The following is a 16,111-nucleotide window of genomic DNA, read 5'->3' as shown; positions in this document are numbered from 1 at the left end:
TGAGACATGGAATTGTTTTCTGTCACAACTCGCCCAGTCCTATCAGCTAAGGAAGTTCTTGCAGACACTGAGTGCAGCAATTTTTCTTCTTTTGAGTTCTTTTCTGAGGATCTTTCTTCACTGGGCTTCCCTGGAGGCATTAGGCTGTAATCTATAATGCCATCTGCTCTGCTGGGCTGTGGCCAGGTCACTTTATTAAATCAGCAGGGAATAATTGATGGCATTGTTTTCACTGAGGGACAGAGGCAAAGGTGCAGAACAGCACAAGCATTTCAGCTCTCAGGTATCTCAGCAACAAAAGGGGGGAAAATTGGGGTTCCTCTTCTCCTGGGGTACTTTTGGTTTCAGATATTATTGTGATCTACAAAACCCCTGCTGCACGAGCAGCACCGTGGCAGGGACAGTTTTTGGAAGTGAGAAGACCAGCAGCACTTTCAGGGTGTGGGGCTGAGGTGAGGAGCACAGTGTGAAAATCAGGAGATATTTATGCAGTGTAAGGACCAGACAAAGCCTCTGTTTGAGTAAAAACTTATTCCCATCTGCTCCGTGCCTGGCCCTTTCAGATAAACTCAACTTGTGGCTGCTGCTGCTTTGTTTGGAAATAAAATCTGAGGTGATTGATAGAGAAGGACAGTTTTTGTTAGACTGATGTGCTGGGAGCTGCTTAGCTCAGCTGTCTGAAAAGCTGCAAGAAAATCTCTGCACCGTGGGACAATCCCAGCTCTTGCTTTACATACACATAAAGGGGAAAAAATAGAAATATTTTCTTGTACTTGGAGCAGCAGCCAACACCTTCACTTTAAAAAAAAAACCCTGAAAGAGTTGAAAATTGCTTCCAAAGTCTTGTCAAGGTTTAATTAAATTTTTTGTTGTTTTCCATTCTCTGCTCTGTATTTTGCTCATTTTCACATTAGACAAGGGGTTATTTTTATTCTTTTGATTAAATTAATCTCAATCAATTTTTGCTAGAGCTCTGGGCATGACGAGGCTGGAATATGTAATTGTGCTTGTTACTGGTGTGAATATTGAGCATTACACAGAAAATGAGCAGTGTTAGAAGAAATAATACATGATAAAAGATAATCCAGCAAATTAAAACACCACAACCACAATAATATAATTATTATTAACAGTAATAATAGCACTAACAACAACAACAGCAAATGAAATGCCTGCAGGCTGTCACATTTATTGTGTCTCAGAACAAAGCTGGAAAAGCACAAAAGTTAATTTTGCCAAATAAAAGTTAATATTTATCTGCATCATTGAGCAAAACACACTGAACTACCTGGAGTCTGTTTAAGGAAAGTCCAAGTGAATCTCTCTGAATGTCCAGACTAAAATGAGCAATCAGATGGAAAAATCCAACCATGAAAACACCCAGGCTGGTGTTTACAGCCAATTAACCCTTTCTAAGCACTCTGGTGACTGCAAAATAAATTTTACAAGACGTTGTAAGAATCCCCAGGGTTACAAGCAGCTTTACAACATCCAGACAGCAATAAAACACCTTCCAACCTTTTATGAGAGACCCAGGTCATGAATGCACATTACCCAGGTCATGAATGCACTGAAAGTAGTCACCCACGAAAATATACAGGTTATTCCAGGCAATTTCAATCCTGCAGGAGCAGATTTTGTCCTTTGAGATTAAAAAAGCTCCAAATAATACCAACAAAAAGTGAAATGTTGTGCTGGAGAATCTCCCTTGATATGAGCTGACATGATTTTACTGGAATGACAGTCTCATGGAACCTGGTTTTGCAATTTTTCCTGATTTCCTTTGGAGCATTTCAGCTTGGGAAACTCAGGAAAACTGTCATCTTTTGGGAAACTCCAGACTTACATCTTCAAGTGGATCAGAAATGACCTAAAAGGATCATTTGTCATCTTTTTTTTTCTTTTTTCGTAGTTGCTTCTGGGTAGGAAGTCGCAAGGACTCTGAATGATAAAAATTTTCTATTTCTTTCGTTTTTTTAAATTTTTAAATGAGCTGGTTGGAATATTTTTGGTTTATGATGGTGTAGTCTTGTGTTATAACACATCCAGAGCCTCAGGACATGAGGACCTTGAGAATTAAAGGTGAGGAGAGGTGCATCCAACAGCTGGTTTTGTTCTGCATGCACTGGAGACCTTGTGTAAACAACATATCTTACTATAAATTTACCCCAAATAATGTCAGAATTGTTTGATTAGTTACCATTTTTTCAAATATGCACCGTAATTTTGTTAAAAGCTGACAAAATCAGCTTGGATAAATGTGTTGATAACATTATGCTGCAATCTGATCACTTACTGTCATTAAATTGGGAAATTCTTCAGATTGAACAGATTCTACAGTCAGCCTGAAAACTGAAACTTCCAACCCAACCCATCCTGGGATCCTATGATTCTATAAAAAGGAGAAAGGGGGGAAAGAACTCTTCTTCTGGTGAAATGGAACACAATATAATGTAGCCATTACCGATAAGAATATAATTATTTTTCTAAGTATATGTTTATGATGGAATCCGAGGTACCAGGGCTGCAGCAAGAGTTGCATTTCAATCTCTTTTAAAGCCAATTAAAGTCACAGAGATGCATCCATCAGTTATTATACGGAGGGAATGTGGTGACAGGAGACATCCTAAGGAAAGGAGGAGCCCAGGGATGGGAGGATTAGCACAGATAATGACACTCATTTGTCTGCACGAGGGACATTCGCTGAGTTGTAAGATTTTTAAAATTGAATTGAACTTTGGATGATCTCCATGTCTCAGGTCTCTGAATAATCCTTATCTCCAGGTGCTGTTCTCAGAGGTGGAGGAGCAGCTCCCCAGGGTCACTTATCCTGTGGAAGATGCCCTGCACAGCAATCCTCTGTCACTAATTTGGCAGCATTTTCCCAAAGCTATCTGATTGCCAGTTCTTGATAATACCAAATTATTTCCCACTCTTTTCCTCTATAAATTTTAACTCTCATCACTTAGGATTAGAACAGTGATAGATCAGTCTTGTCACACAAAGAGATTTCTGCCCAGTTCCTTGAACTGGAAATTCACATTTCTAAAGCCATCATCGAGTTAGCAAAGGTTTTGAGATTGAAAGAGTCAAGAGTAACAAAGCCTGAAAATGAGAAATGTTATCAGTGAGAATGAAAACTGCTGTGATAGGGTGGAGCAATTATCTGGGTAAAATGCAGAGTAAAATCATTACCCTCACAAAGAATGGTTGCTGCAGATTAAAGCCACTGACTCATTACACTGAGAGGCTTCTCGTGGCCTTCTCCTGAAAGGTTGCAGCCTTGCAAAAGCCTCTGGAGAGAACGTGTGAAGAAATTCAAAGGTCAAATCCTTCCAGGAACAGTCGTAGGGAAGGTGTTTAACCAAGCACAGTCAGGGATGCTTTTGTCTGTTTGTTGGACAGAAGAGTTCAGCTCGTAAAAGACATTTCCTGTGTATTTTATGAGCAACATTAAAAAAACAAAGCACTTGTAGTTCTCATGTACTTTTACTGTAAGCTGGAATTTCAGTAAGAATGTCTCTGGCTCAGAAGCTGCTTTTTAATTTGCATAGCACTAAGAACACTGGCAAAATGTGTGCTGGTGCAGAAGATGAGACAGAACAGGTTTGTGGAGCTGTGTGGGGCTTTGCAGTCTGGGTTTGGGGCTGAAAACAGGGAAATGTCCAGAAGGGGGCTTGGAAGGAATATGCAGAGCTGTGGGAAATATAGAGACAGAAAAGTGTGAGGGCATAATTTCCTCAGTTATCCAGGGGGAGACACAAAAGGGAGCAGAGGAGTGTACTGCCTGTTTGGAAAGAGTAATTGTCACAGGAAATAGCACTTTGATCTAGCAGAAGAATCAACATTTGTGTGTTTTCAGGAATATTTTAAACTAATAAAGCATTGGGATAATGTAGCCAGGGATACAGAGAGTTCCTATTCCTGTGAGACTCTTTTTTTAAAACTGTGCCTTAGATGAATCAGAAGCCCTTGTACAAAGCTGAAATTACCAGGAAAGATGATTTATGGGTGTTGTGCAAAAACTCTGAGTATAAGGTCACAATAGTGACGTCTACACTTAAAATCTGCATTTCTTTTTTATTTTTAATGAAAGAGTGTGTGGCAAGGAGGACCTGGAAATTACAGCAGTGCCTTTAGTCATCAAAAAATGATTGGAAGACCAAGTTCTTATTTACTCAGTCTGGGTTCAAACATCAAACACTGGAGGCCTGAGTGGTTTTTGGAAGAAAAGAGAAAGAAAACCCACCTTTTGTAAAACACACAGGAAGAAAAAAGAGCAACCTATGACTAACAGTGCTGCTGTGATTGCAGTTTTGTGGTGAACTGTGATCAGCAGTGACATTTCAAGGAGTGGAGCAGCAGCTCCATGGTGCTTACATGATATCCTGCATTTTTACCCCAGTAGTGTTGTGCAGCCAAGAGAGGGAATTCTGTAATGGCAGGAGACTGAGATGAATTCCTGCTGGAAATGAGGTGGTTCATGGATGCCCTGGGGTAGTTCAGGAATTCTGTGAAAGCTCCATAGCTCTCAGTGCCAGCAGCTCCTCCATCCTGAGCATCTCCTGGGTTGGAGGTTTCACATTTTTGTGAGCTGTGAGCTTCCCTGCTACCATTCATGTGGAAATGCTACGACACACTGAGCAGTCTGGGCTGGTCAAACATGCCCAGTGCCCTGTCCCAGACAGAGGCAGAGGGGAAGGGAAGAGGGAGATTTTTGCAGCTCTTTGACAGCCAGTCCCTGGAAGATGCCTGGCTCTAAATATAGAACCTGCTCAGTTTTCAGCTGCTCACACCTTGCAGCAGCAAAGAGGAGGAGAAGCTCTGCATTCGGTTCAGCTGCAGCTCTTTGAGAAGCAAAAATAGGGAAGGGGGTTTATTTCTGGAGAACAAACTTCCTCCAAGCACCACTGACTGGGGTCATTGTCTGGACACTCTCAGGGCTCCCTGAGACCTTGGTGTTTTCTTTATGAAGGAGGAAATTCTGGGGGACTGGACCAGCTCATTCAAACTGGTTGTTTTTAGAAGAACACTGGAAAGATGCCAAAATGTCATTGCTGTGGTCCAGGACCTGTGCAAGTCACGAAGGAAAATGGTTTGTCTAAAACTTTCCCATAACACAATCACAGAATGGTTTGGGCTTGGAAGGGACCTTAAACCACCCCTGCCATGGGCAGGGACAAATTCCACTGTCCCAGGCTGTTCCAAGCCCCAGTGTCCAACCTGGCCTTGGACAATTCCAGGGATTCAGGGGCAGCCACAGCTTCTCTGGGCACCCTGTGTCAGGGCTGCCCACCCTCAATGGGAACCATTTCTGTTCCTAACACCCCATCTAACCCTGTCCTGTGTCAGTGGGAAGCCATTTCCCCTTGCTTTGTCACTCCAGGCCTTGTAAAACATCTCTCTCCATCTTGTGGGGTCCCTTCAGGCATTAAAAGGCCAAAATTAGGGCACCCCAAAGCTTTTCCAGGCTGAGCAATCCCAATCCTCCCAGCCTTTCCTCACAGGAGAAATGCTTCATCCCCTGACCCAACCTGGTGGCCTCCTCTGGACTCTGTCCAGTTTGTAAAGCACACTGTGACAGAAGTTTTTTCTCTGAAAACTTTTGTCCTAATCTATTTTCTTCCCCACCCATGGACACGTCTGCAGAGCCCCAGCTTTGTGCAGGCAGCTCACCCAGGGTGTTGGAACCCTGAAACCTGGGAGTTTTGAGTTTTCTGTGCTTTCTGACACTGCCCCCCAGCAGAACACTGCTTTTGAATGGAGGCCTTGGAGAAAGCTCCAAATTTGAGTGATGGAGTTAAAATCACCGGTGTGTAGTTAGAATACAAGTGTGTGGTATCACATGGTGAAGGGTTTGGAATTTTGGGTTTTTATGATATAGCAATAGGTCTGGGACAAGATGGAAGTTTTTGGGTGTTGTTTCTGTCTTCTTCCTTCTTCATGATTTCAGGTAATTTTTGGTTGGGTGGTTAGTGCTGCACTGCAGATCACAGGAGTTTGGTTATTGGGTCAAAAGTATAAATAATAGAGGTGTGAGCTCTTTATTGGACTGTTTAGCTCTAAAAGACCTTGTAACAACTAAATTCAACTTCATTTTGCTCACTTTTAGCAGGTAGCTGGAAGTGTTGCAGAACTCTGTGTACTTTAGATAAGATTTATTATAAACAACCAAGTCCAAACACGAGAAATTAATCTCCTTCGTGTTTTTAATCCTGACTCTGAGTGAAAACAGAAGAAAATGAAGACAAATCACTAACTAGGTGGTGCAGTTACCCCATTTACACCAGGGATTTGTTTGCCAGGCCCCATCAGAAACCAAACTTCCTTTGCCTCCCAAACTCTTCCTTTAGCAAGGCTCCTGTAGGAAAGGGAAAACAAAATCCCTTCTGCAAGAGCTTCATCTGATCTGTGTTGGAGACCCTCAAAGACACAAAGAGCTTTGGATCTTTTACTGTCTGCACTTTGAAAATATGAGCACCTTCAGAGGTTGCTCCATAAATAGCCCCTTGTCAGTTAGTCAGCTGTGAATATTTCTGCTGTTATTACACAGATCTTGCAAGCTCAAGTCAGTGGCTAAAAAAATACTGAGCACAATGACTTTTATTTCATTATTATTCAATACACATCTCAGGAGAGGTGACTAAGAGGTGAATGAGAGATTTCAAAGTCTCTTAACTCTCTAATTTTGCCCACAAAAAATAACTTTGGTGCAGAACATCGTTTAAGATCTGTCTTAAACCCTTGTAGGGAACAATTCTCTATTAAATCTGACCTTTTCTCCTCCTAGGGTGAATTAACCAAAAAATAACAGCAAACCAATAAAAATGTTTGCTAACTGCAACTACTTTAACCCTATGCAAACACATTGGAGCTTATGGTGCATTCTTGAAATATTTATTTGGAAGAATAACACAGCTCAGGCATCAGGAGCTGTAGAGCTGTGGGAAGTTGATGAATTTTTGTTGCCCCTCACTGAGTGACTAGTTCTGATTGTTGAAACAAATTGAAAAATTCATATACAAGTAAACACATCAGTACAGCTAAGTGTTTCTTCTGAATATTTACAAGTTAAGATTAATTCATTAAAATTATCTCTAGGACAAATTGACACAAAATATTTCTGTTCCAGGTAAAGCTACATAAGGTATTTAAATCTAAAGAATTTCAAGGGTTGTTTTGCCATATATTTGGGGTTGTTTTCATAACACCTGTCTTTCTCTGTGTCAAAGCCAGTGCACTCTGCTCAGACTTTTAGCTGCTATAGAGTGCAGTCATGCACACTGATTCTCCATGTATTTGTCAATGTTTAAGTAGTTGTACTACAGTAAGTGTTGTAAGGAAATGGCAATTCAGTTCAGCCTGCACTGCTGTCAGAGATTTCATCCCTCTGTGACAAAAAAAGGCCATAAATCACTGTGCCAGTGTCCAGAGAAGAATAATACACCACCAAATGCACAAATACGAATTTCTTTAGCACCTCCTGCAGGCTCCCTTCTGGCAGATTATCTCTTCTGTGTAAGAACAGGTTTCGTTTTGCAATCTTTCAGCTCAAATCAGCACAGCATTGTCTCAAGAATATCTGCTCTTGGATATCTTAGGGAATAACCACCTTCGATGGGAAGGCTCAATTTTGATGCATTAGGTTTAAAGAACACAAAGTGCTGCACTTACTGCAGGAATAAACCCCTTTTATTTTCCTCAGATCTATGAGCTATCAACATTTTGTACTCAGAGCAGAACTTCATGTGCCTCCTCTCCTCTCCTCTCCTCTCCTCTCCTCTCCTCTCCTCTCCTCTCCTCTCCTCTCCTCTCCTCTCCTCTCCTCTCCTCTCCTCTCCTCTCCTCTCCTCTCCTCTCCTCTCCTCTCCTCTCCTCTCCTCTCCTCTCCTCTCCTCTCCTCTCCTCTCCTCTCCTCTCCTCTCCTCTCCTCTCCTCTCCTCTCCTCTCCTCTCCTCTCCTCTCCTCTCCTCTCCTCTCCTCTCCTCTCCTCTCCTCTCCTCTCCTCTCCTCTCCTCTCCTCTCCTCTCCTCTCCTCTCCTCTCCTCTCCTCTCCTCTCCTCTCCTCTCCTCTCCTCTCCTCTCCTCTCCTCTCCCCTGTCATTAATATTTTATTGAGTGAATCTGTTTCTGGGTCAATGACACTTTAGCAATTGAACAGTGCAAAATTAGGAGCTCATCCAAGAGACTTCAGGGTCTCCACAAGCACTCCCACATGTCAATGTGAGCTAAAAAAATATATTTATTTCCTAGCAAAAGGCGTGGCAGAAGCTCAACTATCCCAGCATGGGGTGCAGCAGGATATCACAATTTTAACAGGCACGAAAATGAAGTTGCCAGTGTGGGCTGTTGGCAGCTCCTCTTTGGTGCCTGCTGGCCTGGCCCTGTCAGTATCACTGAGAATTTTTCATAGCTACTGGTTAGATAGCAAAAGATAAATTGTCAACAAGCTCACTCCAGAATATGGTTGGCATTTTATTTCCAAGCAATACATATGGACACACAGTTTATTGCTCCTTTCTTTTTATAATCTCCCCCTTTTTTCAGCCCTAAAGTTTTTAATGAGGAGTTTCCTTTTCAGAACTCAATTTTTCCTGAAGGCTTAATATTGTGCTGCTCTCAGGATTAGGAAGAAGGTGATTTTAATTTGTGACTCCCATTTATTTCCTCCAATGCTACTGTATTTATTAGTGCTGGGGAATAGACTGAAGCAGGTTGAACATTATTTATAATCTCAAAGATTGTTTTGTTCAACCTGGGGTGTGATAAAAGTTAATGGCATTGAATTGTTTCCTCCCCAGCTTCTAGTTTTTCACATGATTTAGGGAATTAGTTTTTCTTCTGGACCTTATTTTTCTCCTGACACAGGAAGATATAAGAAAAAATATTCTGGATAATGGATATCCCTGGGGGCCCATCACAGGAAAATGCTTCAGGAACTGAAAAGCCAACTATGATGATGGCCTTCATTTCTATGGTCTTTGGTGGCAACATTTCTGCTTCTGTTACAATTTTATATATATATTTCATTTCAATACAGATATCACTTTCCTGGCACTGTTGTTATGTCTTTTACTTTGATCAAGGGAGCTCATCCTTATAACACAGTGCTTAGATTCACTCAATTCACTGAACCCCTGGGATCTCAAATCTTTTTTAGGATGGCAGAAAGTAGCCAGGCTGGGAGAAGTGTCTTCCAGATATGAAGTTACAAGAGAGAGAATGAAGAAGCAATATATGATTTCCTTTTCAAAATCTCCCACTAAAAAAAAAAAAAAAAAAAAAAGAAAAAAGCTTAAAGGTATATTTTTACTTTCCATTGATTTCGTTGCTTTTGCAAAGTGAAGCTAACAAAGAGAGGCATTGCTGGAAACAAAAGGCAGTGATTTGTCACTGACAGTTCATCGTTAATTGGAATCCCATTTGGTCTGAAAGATTGAGGGGAGAGTAATGAAAGGAGACTGAAATGAAAAAAAAAAGTGAGTGCAGGGAAATACATCACAACTCCCACACACAGCCACGACTGCAGGAGGCAAAAAGCATCCTCAGGATCTGTGGGCGAGGAGCAGCCACTGACCACGCACACAGATGCAGACAGACAAGGTTATTTTAGTCCTGAGCTCTGGAAATTCGGGGTGTCAGGTCTGCCTTGGCCTCCTGCCTTGTGCAACTGGAACTGGGACAGCCCCGAGCCAGGATAAAGCCCCTTGTCACACATTTCCATGAGGAGAAAAGGTGGAAAGAGAAAAAAAAAAGGCAACACCCACAACCGAACCCAAGTATGTGACTTGTCAGCTCAAAGTGGTTCGTTTTGTGAGGTTTATTTTGTGAGAAAGGTTTGCCCGGGGTCATGAGGGTTATCAGTCAGTGGCTGTTTTATAATGGGAATAATGTGATTTAACACAGGGCTTGCCATGGAGTGGGTGCAGCTCTAAATGGGGTTTTGCAGGACAGAGATCAGGTGTGTGCTGTGCCAGTGCTGCTCCTGGGAGGGCACAGCAGGGTAACCTCCTGCTCAGAAAATCTGATTGTGCCCAGGAAACCGGGGAGCAAAAATTATCTAGCTCAGAGGTGGCACAGCTCCATCCTCAACAACTTCCAGCAACAGGAAGTCCAGGGATGAGGCAAGAGAATCACCCCTATTCCACAAACATAACTGGCAGCAAAATTAAACATCTTGCCAGAGGAGGGTCCAGAAGTTCACCAGGAATCCCCCTTGCCTTCATCTGTCTGCAGCCCCAGGAAGGTATTTTTGGGTGCTGTCTTTCCAGCTGAAGATGATGCAGTGCTAAGGAGCAGACACACTGTTCTGTCTCCCAGGGAGATTTGTTGTTCTCAAGCTACTTTTTCTGCTGAGAGAAAAGTCCATTGTTAATGAAATCTTGTGGTTCTTATTTGGGGAACATAAAACTGTCCAAGGTAAATGCTATGAGCCAAAGTAGAAGCCTACAGGTGATCTAATTATTCAAGGTTTGGCCAAGTATTAAATTAGTGAAGATGGAGTTTAGCAGGTTCTGAGTTATCACTTGAACAGCAGCTAGAAAAATAGTACAGCATCATCTCTGGCTGTATTTGATGAGCTCTCACATTGGAGTATCTGGAAAAAACAGGTAAAGAGAGAAGGGCAAGGTCTGGAAAGGGGCACCAGCACCAACAATCCACTCAATCTGAAGGATGTTATAGGAGTTCTATAATCAGGCAGTATCCAGGTTCTCCCAGCCACAGCAAGCTAAAACTTCCTGAGCTTTTCTGAGTATCCAGCAAAGAGTCCTCAAATCAGTCTCCAACCCAAAGGCCCACACAGTGACTGCAGAAAATCCAGGAGCCAAAGCACCAAGCAGGCATCTGAACCACATAAACATTCTTTCTTCTGGTGTGTGAAGAAACATTTCCCCTTTCACAGAGGTTTAAGAATCACCAGGGTGACTCTATGGTACTCACAAAGTTGCTATGGTAATTTCATAATTAAACATCCCTGTAATTCCCTGCCATGATCCTCACACAAATTAATACTTTTTGGAAGTGCGTTTTCATCTAGTCAGGTTTTAATTTATCCTCTCACCTCATTGCTCTGGCTGTAAGAAGGATTTTTGTGCCCCACAGTGAGAAATATTGCTGCAGGTGTTGTCACCCACGATGAAGGGATGCCACCAGGACCCCTGGGTCTGTCCCAGAGGGAATGTGTGGGGTACATGACCTGGGTGTGGGGTGTGGCTGGGCAAGGGAAGGCTCTGTTCTTGTTCAGAGGTGGAGTTGATCTCTTTCCAATGCAATAAAGAACTAGAAAATCACAGTGTCCACAGGCTGGGAGGCTCAAGCTGTTGCAGCTACTCCTCATGGGCCTGGATGACTCAGCTTCAACAATTGGTGTCATCCTAAAATCTGACAGACAGGGCTCTGATTGCTGCCCTAAGCCATGAAACTGCCTTGAACTCACAGAATCCCAGCATGGGTCAGGCTGGAAGGGACCACAATGTGTCACTGGTTCCACCTCCCTGCTCCAGCAGGGCCATCCCAGAACACCTGGCACAGGATTGCATCCAAACAGTTCTGGAATATCCCAAATAAGAGAGACTCCACAGTTCTGGAATATCCCCAGTAAGGGAGACTCCACACCTTCTCTGGGCAATCTTCCAGTGCTTGGTCACTGCACAGGGAAGAAGTTCTTCCCCATGTTCAGTGAAGCTTTCTGGGCATCTGTTCCTGCCCATTCCTCCAATTCCTTTCAGTGTTTTGGATCACTGCTGCTTTGCTTCTCTTCTGCCCCACCACCCTTAACAGGTATCATTCCTGAGTAAGTTGCCTTCATTTTCACATTTCTTATCCCTTTTTTGTCTTTTATTTGTCATTTCCACTGGAAATCAGTCCCTGCTGTCCCTCAGGCTGCAGTGTCCATCTGACTTGATCCCATCAGATTTTCAGCCAAGTGCTTCCCTGCTCCCTCCCACGTGGCTCCTTGTGCTTCTGAAGAGTTCACCAATCTCCACATCATTATTTTAAAGTCTTTCAGTTGCTGGGATGCTCTAAAAAAAATTTACCAGATTAGGTATCGAGATTATTATTTATCCCACAGATGTGATTGTGTCAAGCTCAACTGTGCCTGTCAACTTTTTTATTACTTTTATCAACTTTTATTAGGACAAAAGGCCACAATTTTTCCTGCTTGCACTAAATAAGAGCTGACTTTCTGAGCAAGAAACTTGAGGAATGTGCACAAAGGAAAGAAAGGTTCTCCTGCAGAGAAGTTACAAAAGATATGAGAAGAAAGCAATTTGTGTGGACTGGCTTCTACACAAATGTATTGCTTAAATTATGGATAAAGGAGCTTTTGAATGGATGAGCTTATGGAAATCTGAAACTGCCATCCTTTTGCCTTTCCAATAATAGCAGGAAGAAACTACTTAAAATACAAGCAGTTTTTCAAACTGGCAAAAGGAGGGAAAACATTATTTTGGTTTAATAAACTATTTTCTATTACCATTGTTTTTTGTTACTCTTGTTTATTGTCCTGTGTGTGTTGCAGCCCTTAAAACTCTACCGAAAAATTTCATTCACATTTTATAAGAGATTAGCTGGAGACACAAGACCTGCACTAACCTCTCTGCTTGGTGGTTGTGTTTCAGCACAGGCTTTTTGTCCTTTCCACAAGGGAAATGCAGTCAGAAAAGCTGATCTTGATTTGAGTTTCAGACTGAAGTTTCTTCTTCCATCAGCCTCCAGTCAGGAGGATTTAAAGCTGCTCTGAGTGTGAGCAGAAGTGGCTCCAAGTTTGAGCAGCCTGAGTGGGTTTGAGCAGCCACCAATATTCAATATTGTCCAGTGCAGCCAATTACACACAATTCTGCCTAAAAAAGCAGTGTTAAAGAGCAAATTCAGAGTAGTGAATCTGTGTGTTGATCACTCCTACACTGACATTCCAAGCCATCCAAGAAATGTGAGATTCAGCAGCTTTGTCTTTGAATCCCTGAAACCAAACCAAGAAAACTTTCTCAGGGTAAGAAAAAAGCATCATCAAAGTTTCAGAAGTGACAAACAAGCACAGCTTTTTCATTAGGATCTGCAGCTACCTGATGTAAACGTGCACTATGTGCAAAGATTTTGCTGTATTTGGATGTTCTAGTGCCACATCTTATCCTCTTTATTAGTAATAATAGATAAATAAACCAGAACTCCTCAGGGGAGACTGGAAATCAACTCACCTTTCCTGGAGAAGAATGGATGACTTATTTCTGCCTTTTCTGCCTTTAATATTCCACACAGAACATAGAGATATGTCTAGAATCACACAGTCACAGTCCTTTAATACTTGCAGGGTAATATACACTAAATTTTACTTCTGCCTTGGCTTGTACCTGTCAGCTCCAGGGCACCCACTGAGATGGCACCTGCAGGATCATGTTTTCATTGAATTGAATCTAATATAACTGTAAAAATATTATGTCAAAACCCTGCTCTGGTGCAGGGCAGCCTTATTCCCCTCAGGACTATCCAATCTATTTCTACATGATCTGAGGAAAGGAGGAAAAACATCTTGTTTCTCCCCTCAGCTACATGACATAATTGTGCTGGTAGATGCTGACTTAAGGCAAAAATCTGTGATTTTTTTTTCCCAAAGTACCACTTAATTACCTGGGATTGATTCACTGTCCTCTTGGATAAAAGGTTGGCAGGGAGAGATGGAGTTGATTAAGGTCTTCAGGCAGAAGAGCCTAAATGTCTGTAAACAGGGATATAAATAGAGATTATAAATATTCCTGATGTGTAAATGTAGGGATATACATATCCCTAAACATGGTTATTTGTCACTGCATTGCTCACTGCACACAACCCAGCTCCTACAACTGTGCTGGGGCTCCTTTTCCCATCCTCTGGATTTCTCTCCTTTTCCCCATCCTCTGGATTTCTCTCCTTTTCCCCATCCTCCGGATTTCTCTCCTTCAGGATCCCTAATTTGAGGACTACATTGTCCTGAGGGCAGGCACAAAGGCTGCAGAACACCTCGGGTGGTTGCTTTTGAGCAGCAGCCTGAGCTGCAGGAGATTTTAAAAACACAACCCCCAAACAGACACATCTATAACATTCCCAGCATTTCTAATTAAGTCAGTGATGGAAGTAAATTTTGCCTCAAAGCTTGTTTTATAATAAATCTCCAACTGACAGCGCTGCACCTTCCAAAATGTTTTACCACCTGAGAAAAGAAATGGTTGTTAGAGGAATAGTTGTGACCTTCAAATGTTTTCAGAGCTTTTGCAATCATGAGCAGGAGTGTGCAAGGGTTCAGCAAATCTGCTCCTGCCTGTTTCCTGCTGTGCTGCAGTTTTGCTAATCAAGTATAATTAAAATGAAAAAAAAAAGAAGCAGCAATACAATACCGTGCACGTAGAAATAGTAATCAGGGTGGCAGCAAAGTCACTTTTATGCAGGGATTTGTATCACATGCAGCACTGAGTGCTCACATGAGTAATGTTCATGGGAACAACCCCCTGGTTTTTCTGGGATTACCTGGCTGAGGAAGGATCTGCAGAATCCTCTGTGAATGCCAACAGACACCTGGTTCTGCCACAAACGCAATTTTCATGTTGTGATTCTTGTGTTAGACCAAGTGACATTAAGATTTTAATTTATTTGCTTGTTTTTAATTAGGTGACATTTGGCAGATGAGCTGCAGGAAAATTGGTGATTGTTGGTGATAGCTGGTTCTTGTTTCTGATGAATTCCCATACAAGCAAAAAAATCCCAAAACATGAGCTTTGACGAACACAAATGCAACTGAGTATTTTTTGGTATCATTTATTTTTCTTTTTGCTAATAATACCCAATTACAATAATAAATATTTTAATTTAGTCGTGGCATTAATCATCACCTTCATCCTCATCTCACGTCAGTGGTGACATTCAAATAATGCTCATGATTTAGTGGAATAATTCTGGATCTAGACTGACACTCCCCAGTAAAAGAGCTCTGCTTCAATAAAATACATTTCTCTTTCCCACTTAAACCCCACTGGATGGGACCCTCCAGAAGGGAAAATGTAATTGGTTTTAGGACATGTCATTTCTGAAACTTTCCTTTATTATGTGTGCAACCCAAAAAATCTCAGTGCTCAGTGAAGTTGCTTTATTAATAATGATTTCTGTTTCTTTCTGTTTGGATTTTTTATTTCTTTCTGACCACAGAAAATCACACAGAAAGCAAAAGTTTTAAAATAAAGGCTGATAAAGTAAAACATGAAGGTTTCTAGAACTGTATTTAAAATGAAGAGTTCTAGAACTATATTTCTGTTTAATAGAATAGGAAAAAAGCCTGCTAGATATTTAAATTTTTCAATCAGGGTAGCTGTTTTGCTCTTAAAAAAAAAAAAAGAGATAAATTAAGCAGTTTTAATTAAGCTCATCTCATTTTCATAATCTTCCTTCTCACCCACACTCTGATGGAAGGTCAGAGAAGTAACTGTGGAGGAACACGGCACTGCAAGAACAAATTCTAATTATTGCAAAGGAAAGTTAAAATATTTTCTTTTCAGATATACTTCCACCCCTCCCCCCTCTTCTGCTTAATTTTGAGAGTAATTTCTCACTGCTGTCCCTCTGTTTTCCCCCGAGGCAGTTTGTGCTGATGGATGGCACAAAGTTAGGGGATAACAGCAAAATGAAAACAAGCAGCAGGGTGCTGACAAATGCAACATTATCAATATTGAGGGATTGCTCCCAGGATTAACATTCCCGTTCCTCAGAGATTGAAAGGCACCTCTCAGAGCTGGGATCACTGAGCTGAGCCACATCTGTCTTTTCCAGGGATGTGCAGCCTCAAAATGCCATTTTTACCCCAAATCCACGACCCTGCACTGATCTGTGGACTCAGATCTCAGCAGGGCATTTCACAGGCATTTAGCTCCAGGCATAAATAAATATAAATTAACCCGACTTCCCTGCATTTTGTGCTTTATTTATGAGGTAGTTTTTAATAAGGTTGTATTATTACAAAATGTTATTACAGATAATCTTTATTATCACTCCAGCCTGGAATATGAGGCTGTCTGGGCTCATATTTAATTTCACAGCTCCCCCAGCAATAACTGAAATCCTGATGTGTGCTCAGCACTGACTGATC

At 41.8% G+C, this 16,111-nt stretch overlaps 1 long non-coding RNA gene across 1 annotated transcript in view; it reads right to left on the bottom strand.

The window, feature by feature from the left end:
- Positions 1-14,449, bottom strand: part of LOC148221951 (uncharacterized) — a 40,387-nt gene extending 25,938 nt beyond the window's left edge. The window contains exons 1-2 of the long non-coding RNA XR_015807061.1: positions 14,373-14,449; positions 13,630-13,717 (exon numbers count right to left, since the gene is read on the bottom strand). This is a non-coding gene — a long non-coding RNA (uncharacterized LOC148221951). The remainder of the gene's footprint in view (positions 1-13,629; positions 13,718-14,372) is intronic.
- Positions 14,450-16,111: the final 1,662 nt, after the last annotated feature.

This window comes from Sturnus vulgaris, chromosome 15, assembly GCF_052056855.1.
Source record: "Sturnus vulgaris isolate bStuVul1 chromosome 15, bStuVul1.hap1, whole genome shotgun sequence".
NCBI classification, from domain to species: domain Eukaryota; kingdom Metazoa; phylum Chordata; class Aves; order Passeriformes; family Sturnidae; genus Sturnus; species Sturnus vulgaris.
The sequence above is the reverse complement of the archived record's forward strand: the minus strand, read 5'-3'. Positions and strand labels throughout refer to the sequence as shown.